At 36.6% G+C, this 18,724-nt stretch overlaps 1 pseudogene; it reads left to right on the top strand.

Moving 5' to 3' along the window:
- Positions 1–6,336: 6,336 nt before the first annotated feature.
- On the top strand, positions 6,337–7,286 carry LOC134379073 (proteasome subunit alpha type-4-like; annotated as a pseudogene).
- Positions 7,287–18,724: the final 11,438 nt, after the last annotated feature.

Below are 18,724 nucleotides of genomic sequence, written 5' to 3'. Positions count from 1 at the left end.
ATAACACTACCCGACTTTAAGCTATACTACAAAGCTATAATAACCAAAACAGTATGGTCCTGGCATAAAAACAGACACACTGATCAATGGAATAGAATAGAGAATCCAGAAATCAACCCACACACTTACTGCCATCTGATCTTTGACAAAGGCACCAAGCCTATTCACTGGGGAAGGGACTGCCTCTTCAGCAAATGGTGCTGGGATAACTGGATATCGATATGCAGGAGAATGAAACTAGATCCATACCTCTCACCGTATACTAAAATCAACTCAAAATGGATTAAGGATTTAAATATACACCCTGAAACAATAAAACTTCTTAAAGAAAACATACGAGAAACACTTCAGGAAATCGGACTGGGCACAGACTTCATGAATACAACCCCAAAAGCACGGGCAACCAAAGGAAAAATAAACAAATGGGATTATATCAAACTAAAAAGCTTCTGCACAGCAAAAGAAACAATTAAAAGAGTTAAAAGACAACCAACAGAGTGGGAGAAAATATTTGCAAAATATACATCTGACAAAGGATTAATATCCAGAATATATAAGGAACTCAAACAACTTTACAAGAAGAAAACAAGCAACCCAATTAAAAAATGGGCAAAAGAGCTAAGTAGGCATTTCTCTAAGGAAGATATACAAATGGCCAACAGACATATGAAAAAATGCTCAACATCACTCAGCATCCGGGAAATGCAAATCAAAACCACATTGAGATACCATCTAACCCCAGTTAGGATGGCTAAAATCCAAAAGACTATGAACGATAAATGCTGGCGAGGCTGCGGAGAAAAAGGAACTCTCATACATTGTTGGTGGGACTGCAAAATGGTGCAGCCTCTATGGAAAATGGTATGGAGGTTCCTCAAACAATTTCAGATAGATCTACCATACGACCCAGCTATCCCACTGTTGGGAATATACCCAGAGGAATGGAAATCATCAAGTCGAAGGTATACCTGTTTCCCAATGTTTATCGCAGCACTCTTTACAATAGCCAAGAGTTGGAACCAGCCCAAATGTCCATCATCAGATGAGTGGATACGGAAAATGTGGTACATCTACACAATGGAATACTACTCAGCTATAAAAACGAATGAAATACTGCCATTTGCAACAACATGGATGGACCTTGAGAGAATTATATTAAGTGAAACAAGTCAGGCACAGAAAGAGAAATACCACATGTTCTCACTTATTGGTGGGAGCTAAAAATTAATATATAAATTCACACACACACACACACACACAAAAACTGGGGAGGGGGGAAGAAGATATAACATCCCCAATTATTTGAAGTTGATACGACAAGCAAACAGAAAGGACATTGTTGGGGGGGAGGGGGGGAGGGAGAAGGGAGGGAGGTTTTGGTGATGGGGAGCAATAATCAGCCACAATGTATATCGACAAAATAAAATTTAAAAAAAATAATAAATAAAAATAAAATAAAAAATAAAAAATAAAAAAAAAGAACTCCTACTTTTCTTTGTGTGTGTGTTTTAATATTTTAACTTTTCATTTTGAAATAAATTCAGGTTTATGAAACATTACAAAAAATAGTACAAAAAAAATTCTGAATACTCTTCACCTAGCTTCCCTGGAACAGAGACTTGTGGCTATTTAGACTGTGGCAACCTTGAGAAGTGATGTTACTAACTGAACCACTTTATAGTGGAATAAAAGATTAAAGGAACCTGGGTTCCGAATGATTATGGAGCTTCCACACCAGCTGAGTACTGCTTGCTTCTGGACTTATTTGTGGGAGAGAAATAAACCTCTTTCTGTGTAGCCACTATTGGGGGCTTCCTGTTACATGCAGACTAATCTCTTCTCAACTGATACCTAAGCTTTCTTACATCCCATCCCTATTACTATCATTCCTAACAACATCCTGTAATGTATTATTTTACTGCATATTCATCCTTTCCATGTTGTGTTATTCTATAATATTGTTGGAAAGAAATTAGATTCTGAAATATGGATTCTGGATATTTATGCTAAGCAGCCACTAAAACTTTTATACACAATTATGCAGTTTATAACCTTTCTAAATCTATTGGTAATGATGTTTACCTTTATTATATGTAGTCACTATCCCAAATTATCTTTGAAGTAGAGTACCTATCTCTTTCCTAGAAATCAGATATGCTTTGACTATTCAGTAGCTCTCTATCTAATAAAAATGTGCCACAAATTCCCTATATACTAATAGTATTATTTGATCATTACTACATGGTCATAAGGTGGTCAGGACGAAAACTATTACAATTTGATGAGTAAATAATCTGTGACAAGACATATCAAAATGACTTTCTCATGGTCTCATGCTGGTGAGTTATAGAATCAGGATTAGAAAAATAGGGTTTCTGGCTTCTGCTCTACATGTTCACTATTTAATATATAACAAAAAAAGCAGCCATATATGATAAAGACTCACATGGAATATTTTTTAAACTCTTACATTTTAACACATCATGATTTTCCAATCCTTTAAATCACATTCTTTTCAGTATCTCATATATTATTTATTCATTTTCATTGTATCATATTTATTTAAAAATAAGTAGTGAAGTTTTTAATATATATTGCAAAGATTCAACTCTATAACAGCAAAGAAATTGCTTACTTCACTTTAATCTGTATTCTGAGTGGCTACTAAAGATGAAACCATATTATTTTTTATGTTTGTAGCCAAGTCGATTTTGTGATTTCCTCATTTCTGAAAGTTAATTGAGACCAATATACTTACCAATTGAGTAATATAATATTACTTATTCCACAGTATATTTTTTACCCCATGATTACAACATAATTTTAAGAACAAGAATTACTGTGGCTAATGTTTACTTTTTACTTCCTATTAAAATTCATAAGTCACACACAGCATTTGAAATAAATTCTATTTGGTTAATTTGGAAAAGCTGTTTAGCAATCATCACATGACGGTGTTTTCACTAACATAAAGAGAAAAAGGTAGGTTGTTTTTATTATAAAAAGACACGCACATATAATCAGAATATTCTGTAACTAAACCAGAATTTACATGTTTACTGGGAGATGAGATAATTATTCTGGAATTGCCATGGAAACATGGACATTTTAAGGCAGTTGTCATTGAATCTTTATGACCGTTTATGTTACTATCTCCCTATGTTTCAAATTTGCTTATATAGAAATGTTGCTAGACTGTTAAAATAATTCACAAATTATTACATAGTTATTACTTTGCATTTGGTTCCCAGAAATGCAAATTTCACGCCTGTGAAGAATATTTCTAAGAATTTTTTTTCCTCATTTACCACGTGCTTGGTAATGTAGTAAAACATTTCTAGCATTTATAAATAGGAGTATATAGTGTAGAATACATATGATTTTTCTCATTTGTTGGCTTTTCCTTTTTTTTTTTTTCTTTTTGCCATGAGTTACATGTAGCAAGATAGATTACTGAGATTAACTAACTTTCTTTTCACCATGTGACCTGTGCATTAGAAAAAAGAAAAGAAAAAAGACATTTTCCCATCTTCATTCCCTCAAAATGAGGAACCAGGGCTTTGGGTCTTGGAGAACCAGGTTTTCCTTGCCCCCAAGTAGCGAACTTTGTTTTTAAAAATATAAGATTCAGAAAGTATTGTGTTTGGATGACAGGGGAGTAAGGGAATTTTGTGTTAAATGAGTGGAAGTAAATCACCCTGGAGAGGGTAGGGCTTCTTGACACATTAGCATTTCACTCTTCATACAGCACTCCAGAAATGGAAGCGCCTCCAGTCAATATGAGTGTGTATGTGTCTGGCACCAAATGTGATGTTCTGGAACCATGAAGAAAGTCTGTGTCAAAAATTATACGAGGAGAGAGTGGATTTTGCCGCCAGAGAAACTCACTTGCAACCTGAGCAGGAAGAGAAAGCAAACTGAGCTATGCTGTTTAACATGGTAGCCACTACCCACACATGGCTATTTCAACTTGAATTTAAATTAATTAAAATTAAAATTCAATTTCTTTCACACTACCCACATTTCAAATGCTCAATGGCTATGTGTGGCTAATAGCTATCCTATTAAACATCACAGAGTTGATCATTTCCATCACCACAGTTCTACTGTACAAACAGATTTTCCCTAGAGCCTATGACAAAAGAGACAAAAGAGAGACAAAATAAAAATGACACATTTCATTTCACACTAATATGTCATTTGAAAAATTAAGAAATATGACACTTACCAGATACCTAGTTTAAAAAAAGAAATTATTGCCCCCATTAGATTTTTCCTTCCTGCCTGCCTGTCTTCCTATCTTCCTGCCTTCCTTCATTTCTTTCTTTTTTCCCCTCAAAATGCATTCTTATAATTCTCAAAATGTCATGTGGAAACTACCTACAGAAAAAAGAAAAGTAAAAAATTTTGTAGCATCTGGTATGGTAGAAAGAACTACACTTAAAAGCAAGATATTTCCTCAAAGGTTAGTGTTTTATCTTAAATTTGATATGAATATTTCCTTTCTAGTAAGAGGAGATTAAGAGAATGAGGGAGTGGGATACCCTCTTTCTGGAAACAACTGGAAAAGGCAAAAAAAAAAAAAAAAAAAGAATAAAAATAAATCTGTTTGAAGGCATTGAACAACCATCCAGGCAATAAGGAAAGGAGATGTGACCAGAGAAGTAAGCAAAGCATTTGGGATCTCTCTTCCCTAGAGGTGTTTACTAATGCTGACACTGTAGCTAATATATGAGAAACTGAATTGATCGTCAATCAGATTCAGGGATATGGGAGGAGCAGAGCTGGAATTTACAGAGCACCAAGGAGAAGCCTCCCTGGCAAACACCCCAAGGTTTCAATGCGAACCTTTAATAAAGGGCTACACACTAAATAAAGGTGACCAGAAATAGATCAGTGCTCATAGCAATGGAAGCCCAGATTTAAATCATATTAATCATTACTAATGCCCCTAGCCTAGTTGTCCACAAAAAACAAACTAAATCTTCTCTAGAAGAGTGTAATGTCTTCCTGAGCCTCAAATTTTCCCTAAAATTTCTCACATATAATATTTATAACTTAAAATAAGCAGGATTACAAGAAGATAAGATGATATGACAAACTATAGAGATATAATAAATTATTTTTCACAGAAAATTCACATAATGAAGACACCTGAAACAAACTTTATAAAAATTATGATTACTATGTTCAAGTAATTAAAAGACAAAATTGAGAATTTTGAAAGAAAACTGGAAATTATTTCTAAAAAGTAGAAATTCTGGAACTGAAAAATACAAAAGACAAAATTAAGAATTTGATGAATTGCAGTTGAAAAGAGATTAGTAAACTGTAAGATAAATTAGAAGAAATATTCTGACTGAAGCAGAGAGATTGAAAAGGATGGGAAATGTGAAAAAAAGGGGGGCAGATTAGAGAAATATCGACATGATAAAAAGGCATAATACATATTTATTTGAAGCCACAGATACACGGAAGATAAAAGGGAAAAAAGCAATAACTGAAGAGAAAAATTACTGAGAATGTATCAAAATTGGCAAATGACATCAAGCAATAGATTCAATGAGCTCTATGAAATCTAATCAGGATAAATGTCCACAACAACAGCAAAAACAACATCAAAAAACTGCCTAGAAGCCTTATGGTAAAATTTCTGGAAACCAAAACAAACAAAACAAAAACCTTAACATGATCCCTCTCTCTACAGTTCTGTGCTAGCCTTGGAAATCACCAGCTTTACAACTGCAACAGCTATGAAAACAAGTAGTCTAGCTGCCACTGGAAGAGAAAGAATGGATTTGGAGCTCCCAAAAAACCCATTCCAAACAATTGTCACTATTTAGCCCTTTTAGCAGCTTACTGTAAAGCTCCATTCTCAGGATTTGTATTTATTTGTCCTGACTCAGAACTGTGAGAACAACCTTATCTCCAGTATATGTCATAAAAAAAAAAAAAAATCAGCAACACTTGTTTAACAGCACAGCTGACAGATTCAGCATTATGAGTTGGGGTTAACAAATGGCTCATTTAAAATCCAAAGGAAAACTGGGAAACAATATATCCATAGGGGATTTTGAGAAACTTCAACATATACCTGGGAATCTAGAAGGTCATGCACAATATACAGGGCTATCCATACTCAAGGTTTGGGGCTGGTCCAGGAAAGACCTGAAACAGCCCTAATCTCTTTGAACTGGTTCTGCACGTGCACTGGGGTCGTATTAGCAGTGGATACTCTGGCAATGGTGGTGGTTTTACTCCTGTGGAATAAAGCACTCTGTGTAGATCCCGGCTCTTCAGTTTCTTCCCTCTAGAATTATATAAAATTCAGAAAACATGTCTTGAAGGTATGATTACAAACCCACTGTATTTTCTCAAGAAGGTCACTTATACCAAGTTGAATATGTCGTGGAAGCAATGAACATGCAGACACCTGCTTGGAAATTTTAGCAAACCATGGTGTTTTGCTTGTAGTAGAGAGACACAACATCCACAAGCTTCTTGATGAATTATTTCTCTCAAAAGAAATTTATTAACTCAATGAGTACATGGCTTGCAGTATGGCAAGTAATGCTAATGTTCTGACTAATAAACTGAAGCTCATTACTCAAAGGTATATATTACAATACAGGAGCAAATTCCCTGTTAGTGTTGGATACAGCACTGTGTGATATCGAACAAGGTTATACACAGTCTGGAGTAAAACTTCACTTTGGTGTTTCACTACTGTACATTAGCTGGAATAAGGACTATGACTTTCTGCTCTATCAGAGTATTCTTAGTGGAAATTATGGGGGATAGAAAGCCATACGCATTTGAAACAATAGTACTGCAGCTGTGTCAATGTTAAAACAATACTACAAAGAAGGAGAAATGACTTTGAAGTCAGAACTTGATTTAACTAACAAAGTCTTAAATATAACCATGAATGCTAGTAAACTGTCTGCTGAAAAAGTGGAAATTGCCACACTAACAAGAGAGAATGTAAGAATGGTAATTAGAGTTCTCAAACAATAGGAAGAGAATAATTGATCATAAAACATGAGGAAGAAAAAGCTAAAGCTGAGCATGAGAAGAATAAACTATATAGGGAGAAAAGAATAAATAGAAGACAAATTAATGTGGATTGTACAACTCATTTGAGACACCATTTCAGGGTAAAAGCTTTTCTAATCCTCTACCCCGAGAAAATTTTGAAATTTTTTAACTTGTGCAGTAGGGAAATAGAACATTACATACTGAACTGGAAACTTGTCATTTATGTTCAGCTGAATACTTTATTGTAATGATGATTACTCTTCATGAACATCTTAATCTCCTTTTTGAGGGAATAAAACTTGGAAATAGTAATTTTTTTTTTAAAAAAAGGAGAAATTTAGAGTGTCACAGATAAACAAAAACTGAAAAGAATTTGTCATTTCTATTGAATTTAAATTAGTATTAATCCATATATTTTTAAAAAATTATAATGCTAATTGTAATCCCAGAACAACCATGAAGAAAAACAACTGAAGGAAATATAGTAAACGAAACAAGAGAACTAAAATGATATAATAGAAAATATGTATTTAACATAAAAAGCCACAGTAACAGAAGTATAGAGAAACAAACAAGACATAATATTTACAGAAAACAATAGCAAAAGGCAGATGTAAATCCTTCCATATCAGTAATTACATTAAAGATAAATGGACTAAGAACTCTAACTAAAAGGAAGAGATTGGCAGAGTAAACATAATGATCCAAAATGGATCAAAGAAAAAAAATCACAAGGTAAATTAGAAAATAGTTTGAAATGGATGAAAATGAAAATACAACATAATAATACATATGGGATGCAGGAAAGCCAATGCACAGAGGGATATTTACAACTGCAAATCCCTATAATAAAAAAGGAGAAAACTTTCTAATCTTTCTTTAATCTTTTCTTCCACATAGTACAACTAGAAAGAAGTGGCAAAATAAACCTAAAGGAAGCAGTGGAAGGAAGTAACAAAGATTAGAACATACACTAATAAAATAGAGGAAAAATCAATAAAGAAAAAGCAGTAAAGCTATAAGTTCATTCTTTTTAAAAAAATCAACAAATTTGACAAGGTTTTAGTTACACTGACCAAATGAAAAAGGAGAAAACACTCAAAATACTAAAATCAGGAGTGAAAGAGTGGACATTACTATCAAACTTTAAGAAATAAAAAGAACTATAAAGGAATACTATGGACTACTTTATCCCAACAAATTAGATAATCTAGATGGGATGGAAAGATTCCTAGAAATTCACAAAACACCAAAACTGACTCAAGAAAAAGGAAAAGACCTGGTAAGACTTACATAAAATACAGAGGTTGAGTTATTAATCAAAAACACTTCGCACAAAGAAAAGGCTAGGCCTTGAGGACTTCACTGGTGAATTCTACTGTACATTTAAAGAATGATTAATACCCATCCTTAACGAACTCTTTCAGAAAATATAAGAGGGGGGAAAACTTCCCAACTCATTCTGTAAGGCCAGTATTACCTTGATACCAAAACCATACAAAGACATCACAAGAAAGGAAAACTACAAAACATATTCTTTTTGAATACCGCCACAAAAGTCCTCAACAATATGCTAACAAACCAAATCCAGCCATATATAAAAAAAAGATTGCACTGATGACCAAGTGGGAGCTATTCTAAATGGAATATAACATATTAATAGAATAAAGGGGGAAAAAAATACATGACCAAATCAATAGATGCAGGAAAAGCAATGGATAAAATCCAACACACTTTCATGATAAAAATACTCAACAAACTAGGAATAGAAGGGAACTTCTGCAACCTGATAAATGCATCTATGAAAAAATCCACAGCTAGCATCATGCTTAATGTGAAAGACTGGATTTTTTCCTTCTGAGATCAGGAACAAGACAAGAATGTCCACTCACAACTTCCATTCACCAGTGGACTAAATGATCCTGGGCAATTAGGCAAGTAAAAAAAATAAAAGATATCCATATTGGGAAGAAAGAATTAAAAATATATGCATTTTCAGGTGACCTAGTCTTGTGTAAAGAAAATTTTAAGGAACATACAAAAATACTATTAGAATCAGTAAACAAATTCAGCAAGGTCACAGGACAGAAGATCAATATACTGAAACAGTGCGTTTCTATACATTAGCAATGAATACTCTGAAATCAAATGAAGAAAATGATTCTATTTACAATAATATCAAAAAGAATAAAACACTTAAGAATAAGTTTAATAAAAGAAGACTTGTACACTGAAAACTATAAAACATCACTAAAAGAAATTAAAAATCTAAACAAATGCGAAGATCTCTCAAGCTCATATATTGGAAGACTTAATATTATTAATATGGCAATACTCTCAAAGTTGACCAACAGATTCAATATTATCTCTATCAAATACCAGCTGTCATTTTGCAACAACTGAAAAACTGATATTAAAATTTACATGGAAATATGAGGCCTACAATTGCCAAAATAATCTTGAAAAGGAAGAACAAAGCTGAGGAATCATAATTTCTGATTTCAAAACTCACTACAAAGCTATAGTAATCAAGACAGTGTAGTACTGGCATAAAGATGGATACATAGATCAATGGAATAGAATTGTGAGTTGAGAAATAAGGTCATATATTTATGGCGAGTTAATTTCTGACAAGGCTGCCAAAACAATTCAACAAGGAAAGAATAATCTTTCAATAAATTGTGCCGTTAGAACTGGATATCCACATGCAAAAGAGTGAAATTGGATCCTGCCCTCAAATCTTATACAAAAATGAACTGAAAATGGACAATATATCTAAATATGAAAAGCAAAACTATACAACTCCTAGAAGGAACCATATGAGTAAATTTTTCTGACCCTTTATTAGGCAATGCTTTCTTAAATATGAAAGCATGAGCATAGTGGCAAAAGAAAAAAATACATAAAAACATTTTTACTTCAAAGAACACTAACACAAAAGTGCAAAAACAACCCACCAAATTGGAGAAAATATATGTAAATCACGTATCTGCTAAAAGACTTTTATCTAGAACATATAAGGAATTTTACAACTCAAAAATAAACAAATAACTCAATATGAAAATGGGCAAAAGGTCTTAATAGATATTTCTCTAAAGAAGATATACAAATGGCCCATGAGCACAGGAAAACATTCTCAATGTCATTTGTAATTTAGGAAATGCAAATCAAAGCAGTAATAAGATACCAGTACCACGACATATCCACTAGGATGGCTATCAGCAGAAAAACAAATAATAACAAATACTGGTAAAGATAATGAATAATTATAAACTTCATATACTCCTGGTGGTAATGTGAAATAGTACAGCATCCTTGGACATCAGTCTGGCAGTTCCTCAAAAAGTTAAAAATAGAGTTACCATATAACCCAACAATTGAACTCCTAGAAATATACTCCTAGAAAATTGAAAACATGTCCACAAATGAACATGTACACAAATGTTCATAGAGCATTATTCATAACATCCAAATAGTGAGAACAACTCAAATGTCTATCAATGAATGAATGAATAAACAAAATGTGATATATCCATAAAGAGGTATATTATTTGGCCATAAAAATGGAATGAAAAACTGATACATGCTACAACATGAATCAACTTTAAAAACATCATGCTAAATGAAAGAGTCTGGTCACAAAAGACCACACATATTGTGTGATTTCATTTACATGAAATGTTTAGAATATGTAAGTCCATAGTGACAGAAAGTATATTAGTAGTTGCTAGGGGCTGTGGGAGAGGAAAACGTGGAGTGACTGTTAATGGGTATGAGGTTTCTTTTTGGAGTGATAAAAGCATTTTGAAGTTAGATAGTGTCAATGGATGAATTTACTGAACATACTAAAAACCACTGAATTATATGTTTTAAAGGTTTGAACTTTATGGCATATGAATTATACCTCAATAAAGCTGCTATTTAAAAAATTTAACATCTACATGGAAAACTATAATGTACTATTGAGAGAAATTAGAGAAGATGTGCATAAAGGGAGAAATATGATATGTTCATGAATTGGAAAATTACATATTGAACATAATTAAATCCTCCTCAAATATGCCTTTAGAGTCAATGCAATTCCAATCAATTATAAGTTTATTCTAAAATGTATATGGAACTGGAATTGTTCAAAAAGAAATAAAACATTCTTGAAGTAGAACAAAGAAAGTAATCATATTTTACTAGACATAAAGATGACTATGAAATTATATGAATTAAGACATTGCACTACTGGCACAAGGTTGATAAATAGATCTGTCACTGTTGTAGGGATCCCCAGTCAGCCACAGGGCCCAGTATTGTTCCCACAGAATAATGGTGGATACAATAAGCAGAGAGGACAATTGCAACAAGGGGATGCAAAACCATAAATGGAAAAAGACACTTTGGATTATGCAGCAGGACCTCCGCGTCCCTGCCAGCTAGCTGCACAGGCTCCCACAGAGATTTCATTATCTTCACAATAATATGACCCATTTCTTACACTTTAAAAGTTTTGAATCCCACTTATCACATTACAGCAGATTTTACAGTGATTCCTCAGAGGCATCTAGGAAGGATATAATTATGGAAAGCTGAGGAATGTCTAGTGGCTGGGAATGCAGCATGCGGTAGCATGGTTTCTGTGTAGTGTAAGATTCTCCCAGAAGGCCTAGCCTTCTAACCTAATTTAATTGGGAATGAGCTGCACTTCTAGGGACGCTTCATTCCTTTCAGCTGCACATTCCCACATTGTTGAAAACGCTTGCAGTTCCAATACACTGGCCCTTATATTTTATGTCTCCTGCCCGATTGGATATTCACATATTTGGACTCCCATGTCGTAGCTTACTTCTTTCAAGCAACCTCTTCCCTGCCTCAGCAGGGGTATTTGTCCAATCTTTCAAGTTCTATAAATCTGCCTTGACTTTGACCCAAAGCCATTGATAACACTGCTTCATTCGATTTCTTTATTTGTAAATGGGTGTGAGATACGTCATACAAAATTGTAACAGTTAAGTGAGTATGTGAATATGTTTTGTAAAGTGTTTTATATTATAACATAAGATTTCAATGTTAGTTAAGACTGGATAACTGCTATAACAAACCCCAAGATTTCATGAACCTAAACTAATACAAGTGTATTTCTTATTTATGCAACAGACGAGTTTGGGTTCAACTGGGAGCAGGAACCCAAACAGACGAGTTTGGGTTCAACTGTGTTCCACACAGTCAGTCAGTGACCCAGATGGCTGCAGTTTCTTTTTCATGAAAAAGTGGTTTCCTGAGTCTCCCTAGGCATTGGCATTTCACTGACAAATGGAAAATGAGCACTGAGGATTGATAGGGAGAGACCTTATTTCCACAGACTTCCCCTGGCTAAAACTCAGCCACATGGCCACACCTCACTGAAAGGAAAGCTGGGAAATGAAGTTTTCTTGCATATTCAGGAAGAAGAAGAACTGGTTTGATAATATGCTAGCACCACAATATTAAAGCTCTCTATTTCCCTGATCATTTTGGTTATTCCCTTTTATGTACAAGCAGTAAATGTGCATCCAAGTCTACTCAGAGAAAGGGACCAAGTGAATATGAATGAATTGTTTGGAAACCAAGAGGTAACTGCCTGCTATGTAGTTCGGCTCAGACAGAGAGTAAAAATGGAATCCTAAGAAAAGGGTTGGAAGGAGGTATCTGCCAAGTTGTGGTAAGCAGGTTGGTGTAGGGTAGGGGGGAAGAAGAGTGTACAGAAGCCTGTGGACTGTCCTGTGGGTAAGAGAAGAGGTATTGCAGCAAGTTTCTCAAAATTAGACATACAGAAATAGCTTAAAGGGAGAAGTGTGTAAGTGAAGGCAAAAGCAGTGGACTTCAAAAATCAAACAAAAATTTGAGAATCAGTCAAGGCTATCAGTCACTGTAAAGCAACAACAACAAACAAAACAACAAACAAAACAAAAACTAGTGTCTTTCCTCTCCAAGGGGCAGAGTTTTTCCACCACTGTTCTAGTGCTACTTTAAGTTCAAAAGATAGTGTGGGAAAACAAAATATTTTGGCTCCAAAATAGATTTCTTTGACACATGCAAGATGGCTAATTTAAAAAGGACTGGAAAAATAAGACTAGCTAGAATACTGTTTGTTTGTGAAAGGAAATTTACATCTGTAAATGCAAACAGCCAGGCATCCTCTGCAGTGCCTCTCCTTTAGGTACTATAAGGGCAGCTGGGAGACTATCTGAAGCATTTTCACTTACATACTAGATGTCTCTACTTAACTTCTGACTTCCTTCTCACCTGTGACAACACCTTCCCCCAGAACTTCAGAGAAACCTGGTCTCAGGCCATTGTTCTGGGGCTTCTACCTCCCCCCACCCTCCCTCTCTCATGAATACTGGTATATAAACAACCTTGTTATTCCCATTGGAATTTGGGACATTACTCTCTTGTGATTCCCGCCGTGCTTTGCTTTTTCCTAGCATGTTAAATAATAAAATTTGTTATGTCTTTTCTTCCCGTTGATCTAAATTTGCCAGTGATTTTTATTAAAAACCTTTAGGGGTGAAGTTTTGCTTTGGCCCCTACGAGAGAAAAGAGTTTTCAAATAAACAAATAAATTTTTTAAAAAGAAAGAAAGATACAAGTCACAATAATACACTAAACTTTCAAAATGAGAGAACATAACTGAGGTTACCAGAGGTGGGAAAGGCAGGGGAGGTGGGATGAGAGAGGAATTGGTGAAGGGCCATGAAAAATTACAACATTGTGTAATGTTAAAGATACTAATTATTGATATTCAACTCTACCCCACAGATACATATAATCAACTATATTACAATAAAATAATAAAAAAAGAGTTTTCAAAAATTATCTAAAAAAATATCTGTTTTCTTTGGGATTTCAGCCAGATAAGCTAACCACACTTTTTCAAGATCCAACTTATTACATTAATGCCACCTTTCTTACTGCTCTTTCTTTGGAAGGATGTAGGTAGAAATTTCAGACCATTAACAAACAAATGTCCTGCATTTATTCTAAGCTTGATTGAAGACAGGATAATAAGTTACACAATTTTGTACCCTAAAGCCAAGTGTGTTCCAAAAAGAGGAAAGAAATAAATGGGAGTCAAGTGACACGGGATCCAGCCCCAGTTCTGGTGTTAAGTAATCGTATGAAATTAAATAAAACTTCCTCTAATGACTTCTCTCATTTTTAAAATTAAGGAAAAGGGAGTTTCAAGATGGCGGCGGCTGCAGCGGCTGGCGCGGAGTAGCTGAGGTGGAAAAGGTGGCCACTGGGCCTCAGGCAGCCGGGAAACTTGTGGACCTTCCTCTGGCCATCTCTTAAGGGAGGACTGCTGCTGCTGGCCGGTCGTGGGGGCTCAACACCACTTTGCCCCCGGCAGGAGAGGCTGCCTCATTTACCGGCAACAGCTTTGAAGTGTGGAGCAGGAAAAGAACTGATTCTTAGCTGCAAAAGCGAGTCTTGAAACAGGGAACACGGCGCCAGGGCTGCTGTGGATGCAGCCAGGAGGGGCCGCACTGAAGGCGGCCAGCTGCCCTATTCAGGATTCGAGGTTTCAGGCCGGCATTAAAGAAGATTCCTGGGAGCGCCCGAGCGGCGCCGCGACTGAACAGCCCGAGGCGGCAGCGCCGAGAACACGGAAGGCAACAAACCAGAGACAGAGCGAGCGCCCGACCTGGCACAGCACTGTGAGTGATCCCTGGCACAGCTCTGTTCGGGGGGTGGTTGCCCACCCGGCTCCTGCCTGCACCACCAGGCCACTCGCTGCCCCAGTGCTGCCTCCATTTTCCCAGGTGCGGGCAGCTCCGCCCTGATCAGCCATCACTGAGCCCATTTGCTTGGCCTGGCGCGGGGCTTTCCGGACCCTGCGGGCCAGCCTCCTCTCCCACTCCCTCCGCGGTTCTCTGGCGGGGCTGGGGGTGTGGGGCGTCCCGACCAGTGTTGGGAGGGCTAGGAAATACGGGCGGGCTGACTGTCACTCCACCACACCCTGGACTCCGCCCCGGTAAACTTCCTGTTACTGGGAGGCAGATACCATCTCTGCGACCACCAGTTTGGAAAAAAGCCTAACGAATTTCTGGTTGGGAATAGTGTGGTAGGAGAGTTCCCAGGTCCGCTAGAACCTGCCGGAGAGCAGGCTGCAGGCGGGCACTAGACTCGGTTTATACCGGGGGGATACAAAGGTGAACAAGACCCGAGAAAGATCTACACAGTGCTACAAAGGCACCCAGAGAGACCAGTCGTCTGTGCCTAGCAGAAACCTGGTAGACTTCCTGGGCGAGGCGGTGCTGAGCAGGGTCTTGAAGGCCCAGCTGATAGACGAGGGGTGCAGAAGACACACCCCAGCCCAGCACAGTGTGCACAGAAGGGGGAGACGTGCGGCCAGGGAGGTGGAGACTCGACAGAAACCACACACCCGGTGGGGTCGCCACTGCAGGATCTAACAGCCTGGGCCAGAGCACACGGAACGGGGAGAAGTCCTGTACAGAAAGTGAAAGCTCAACAGAGATCACACACCCTATGGTGCGTGATCCACCAGCCCAGCAGAGTACAAGCTGACCAGAAAGGTGGATCCCCGGAGAAGCCCAAGACCCGAGGCAACCACACACACAAGACACTAGAGGCCAACTGAGCAGTCACGGCGGGAGCCATACCAAATTGGCAACCACAGCAACATCCTAGTTAGTCATTAGTCTCAAACCGGTGGACTGTGAAACCCCCTGCCACAATGAATAAACACCAAAAAAAAGACACCAGAAATACAAAAAATCAAGAAAGTACACCACCAAAAGTTAATAAATCTCATACTCTAGATCCTATAGAACAAGAAGCCCTTGAAATAACTGACAAGGAATTTCGAGTGATAATTCTAAGGAAACTGAATGAGATACAAGAAAACTCAGCTAGACATCATGATGAAATGAGGAAAAGTATACAGGATCTGAAAGAGGAAATATACAAGGAAATCAATGTCCTGAAAAAAAATGTAGCAGAACTTGCTGAACTGAAGAAGTTATTCAGCGAAATAAAAAACACAACGGAGAGTTTAACCAGCAGGCTTGTCGAAGTTGAAGAGAGAACCTCTGAACTTGAAGATGGGCTGTTTGAAATAACACAAGCAGACAAAAAGAAAGAAAAAAGAATCAAGGACATGGAAGAAAATCTGAGAGAGATATCAGACAACCTCAAGCGCTCAAATATCCGAGTCATGGGTATTCCAGAAGGGGAGGAAAATGGAGATTCCATTGAAAACATATTCAACAAAATAGTGGCAGAAAACTTCCCAGGTATAGGAAAAATCACAGATCTTCAGATCCAGGAAGCTCAACGATCTCCAAATGTATTCAACCCAAAAAGGCCTTCTCCAAGACATGTCATAGTCAAATTGGCAAAACTCAGAGACAAAGAGAGAATCTTAAAAGCTGCAAGAGAGAAGCGTCAAATCACCTATAAGGGAACCCCAATCAGGCTAACATCAGACTTTTCATCACAAACCCTAAAAGCTAGAAAGGAATGGGATGATATTTTCAAAATACTAAAAGACAAAGATTGCCAGCCAAGAATACTCTACCCTGCAAGGCTATCCTTCCGAAATGAGGGGCAAATAGTATATTTCTCAGACAAACAAAAACTGCGGGAGTTCACTACCACAAGACCACCCTTACAAGAAATCCTCAAGGGAGTACTGGGTTTGGTTCCTGAAAAATAACTACCACTGCCATAAAAACCTAAGAAAAATCTAAACCCGCTAGTACAATAAAAATGGCATTCATGAAGAGAAAACAAGCTAACAAAAACACTATCTACAACCTAAGGAACCAACAAACAAAGAAACCAAACAGTAAATCAGAAAGCAAGGAACAAAAGACACCTAAGACAACCAAACAACCAATAAAATGCTAGGAATAAATCAACACCTTTCAATAACAACTCTTAATGTAAAAGGCTTAAATTCCCCAATTAAAAGACACAGACTGGCTGACTGGATCAAAAAGCAGGACCCAACTATATGCTGCCTACAAGAGACCCACCTCACCCATAAAGATTCACACAGACTAAGAGTGAAAGGATGGAAAAAGATTTACCATGCAAACAGAAAAGAAAAACGAGCTGGAGTGGCTATTCTTATATCTGACAAAATAGACTTTAAACTAAAAACCATAAAAAGAGACAATGAGGGACACTACTTAATGATAAAAGGACTGATCCATCAAGAAGACATAACAATCATAAATATGTACGCACCCAATGTTGGAGCAGCCAGATTTATAAAACAAACTCTATTAGACCTAAAGAAGGAAATAGACACTAATACCATAATAGCAGGGGACCTGAACACTCCACCGTCAATATTAGACAGATCATCTAGGCAAAGAATCAGTAGAGAAACACAAGATCTAAACAAGACTCTAGACCAATTGGAATTGGCAGATATCTACAGAACATTCCACCCAACAACCTCAGAATATTCATTCTTCTCATCAGCACATGGATCATTCTCCAGGATAGATCACATATTAGGTCACAAATCAAGTCTCAATAAATTCAAAAAAATTGGAATTATCCCATGTATCTTCTCAGACCACAATGGATTAAAACTAGAAATTAATAACAAACAAAACTTTGGAAACTATACAAACACATGGAAATTAAACAGCATTCTACTTAATGACATATGGGTCCAAGAAGAAATCAAGCAGGAAATCAAAAAGTTTATTGAAACTAATGAAAACAATGATACATCATACCAAAACCTGTGGGATACTGCAAAAGCAGTATTGAGGGGAAAATTTATTGCATTAAATGCTCACTTCAGAAGAATGGAAAGATGGCAAGTGAACAACCTAACACTTCACCTTAAAGAACTAGAAAAACAAGAACAATCCAATCCTAAAGTTAGCAGACGGAAAGAAATCATTAAGATCAGAGCAGAACTGAATGAAATTGAAAACCAAAAAACAATTCAAAAGATCAACGAATCAAAAAGTTGGTTTTTTGAAAAGATAAATAAAATTGACAAACCATTAGCATGGCTAACAAAAAAAAGAAGAGAGAAGACTCAAATAACAAAAATTAGAAATGAAAAAGGCGATATTACAACTGATTCATCTGAAATACAAGGAATCATTCGAGACTACTATAAACAACTATACGCCAACAAATTTGAAAATCTGGAGGAAATGGATAAATTTCTGGACACACACAAGCTCCCAAAACTGAACCGTGAAGACGTAGAAAATTTGAACAGACCAATAACAATAAAGGAGATTGAAGCTGTTATCAGAAGGCTCCCAACAAAGAAAAGCCCAGGACCAGGTGGATTCACAGCAGAATTTTACCAAACATTCAAAGAGGAATTGACACCGATTCTTTACAAACTATTCCAAAAGATTGAAACGGACGCAAATCTCCCAAACTCATTCTATGAAGCAAACATCATCCTGATACCAAAACCAGGTAAAGATATAACCAAAAAAGAAAACTACAGGCCGATATCCTTGATGAATATAGATGCAAAAATCCTCACTAAAATACTAGCAAACAGAATACAGCAACACATACGAAAAATTATTCATCATGATCAAGTGGGATTCATCCCAGGGATGCAAGGTTGGTTCAACATACGCAAATCAATAAATGTGATACACCATATTAATAAACTCAAACACAAGGACCATATGATCAT

This window comes from Cynocephalus volans, chromosome 5 (assembly GCF_027409185.1).
Source record: "Cynocephalus volans isolate mCynVol1 chromosome 5, mCynVol1.pri, whole genome shotgun sequence".
Classification (NCBI taxonomy): domain Eukaryota; kingdom Metazoa; phylum Chordata; class Mammalia; order Dermoptera; family Cynocephalidae; genus Cynocephalus; species Cynocephalus volans.
Note: the sequence above shows the minus strand (reverse complement) of the source record. Positions and strands in the feature narration are given on the sequence as shown.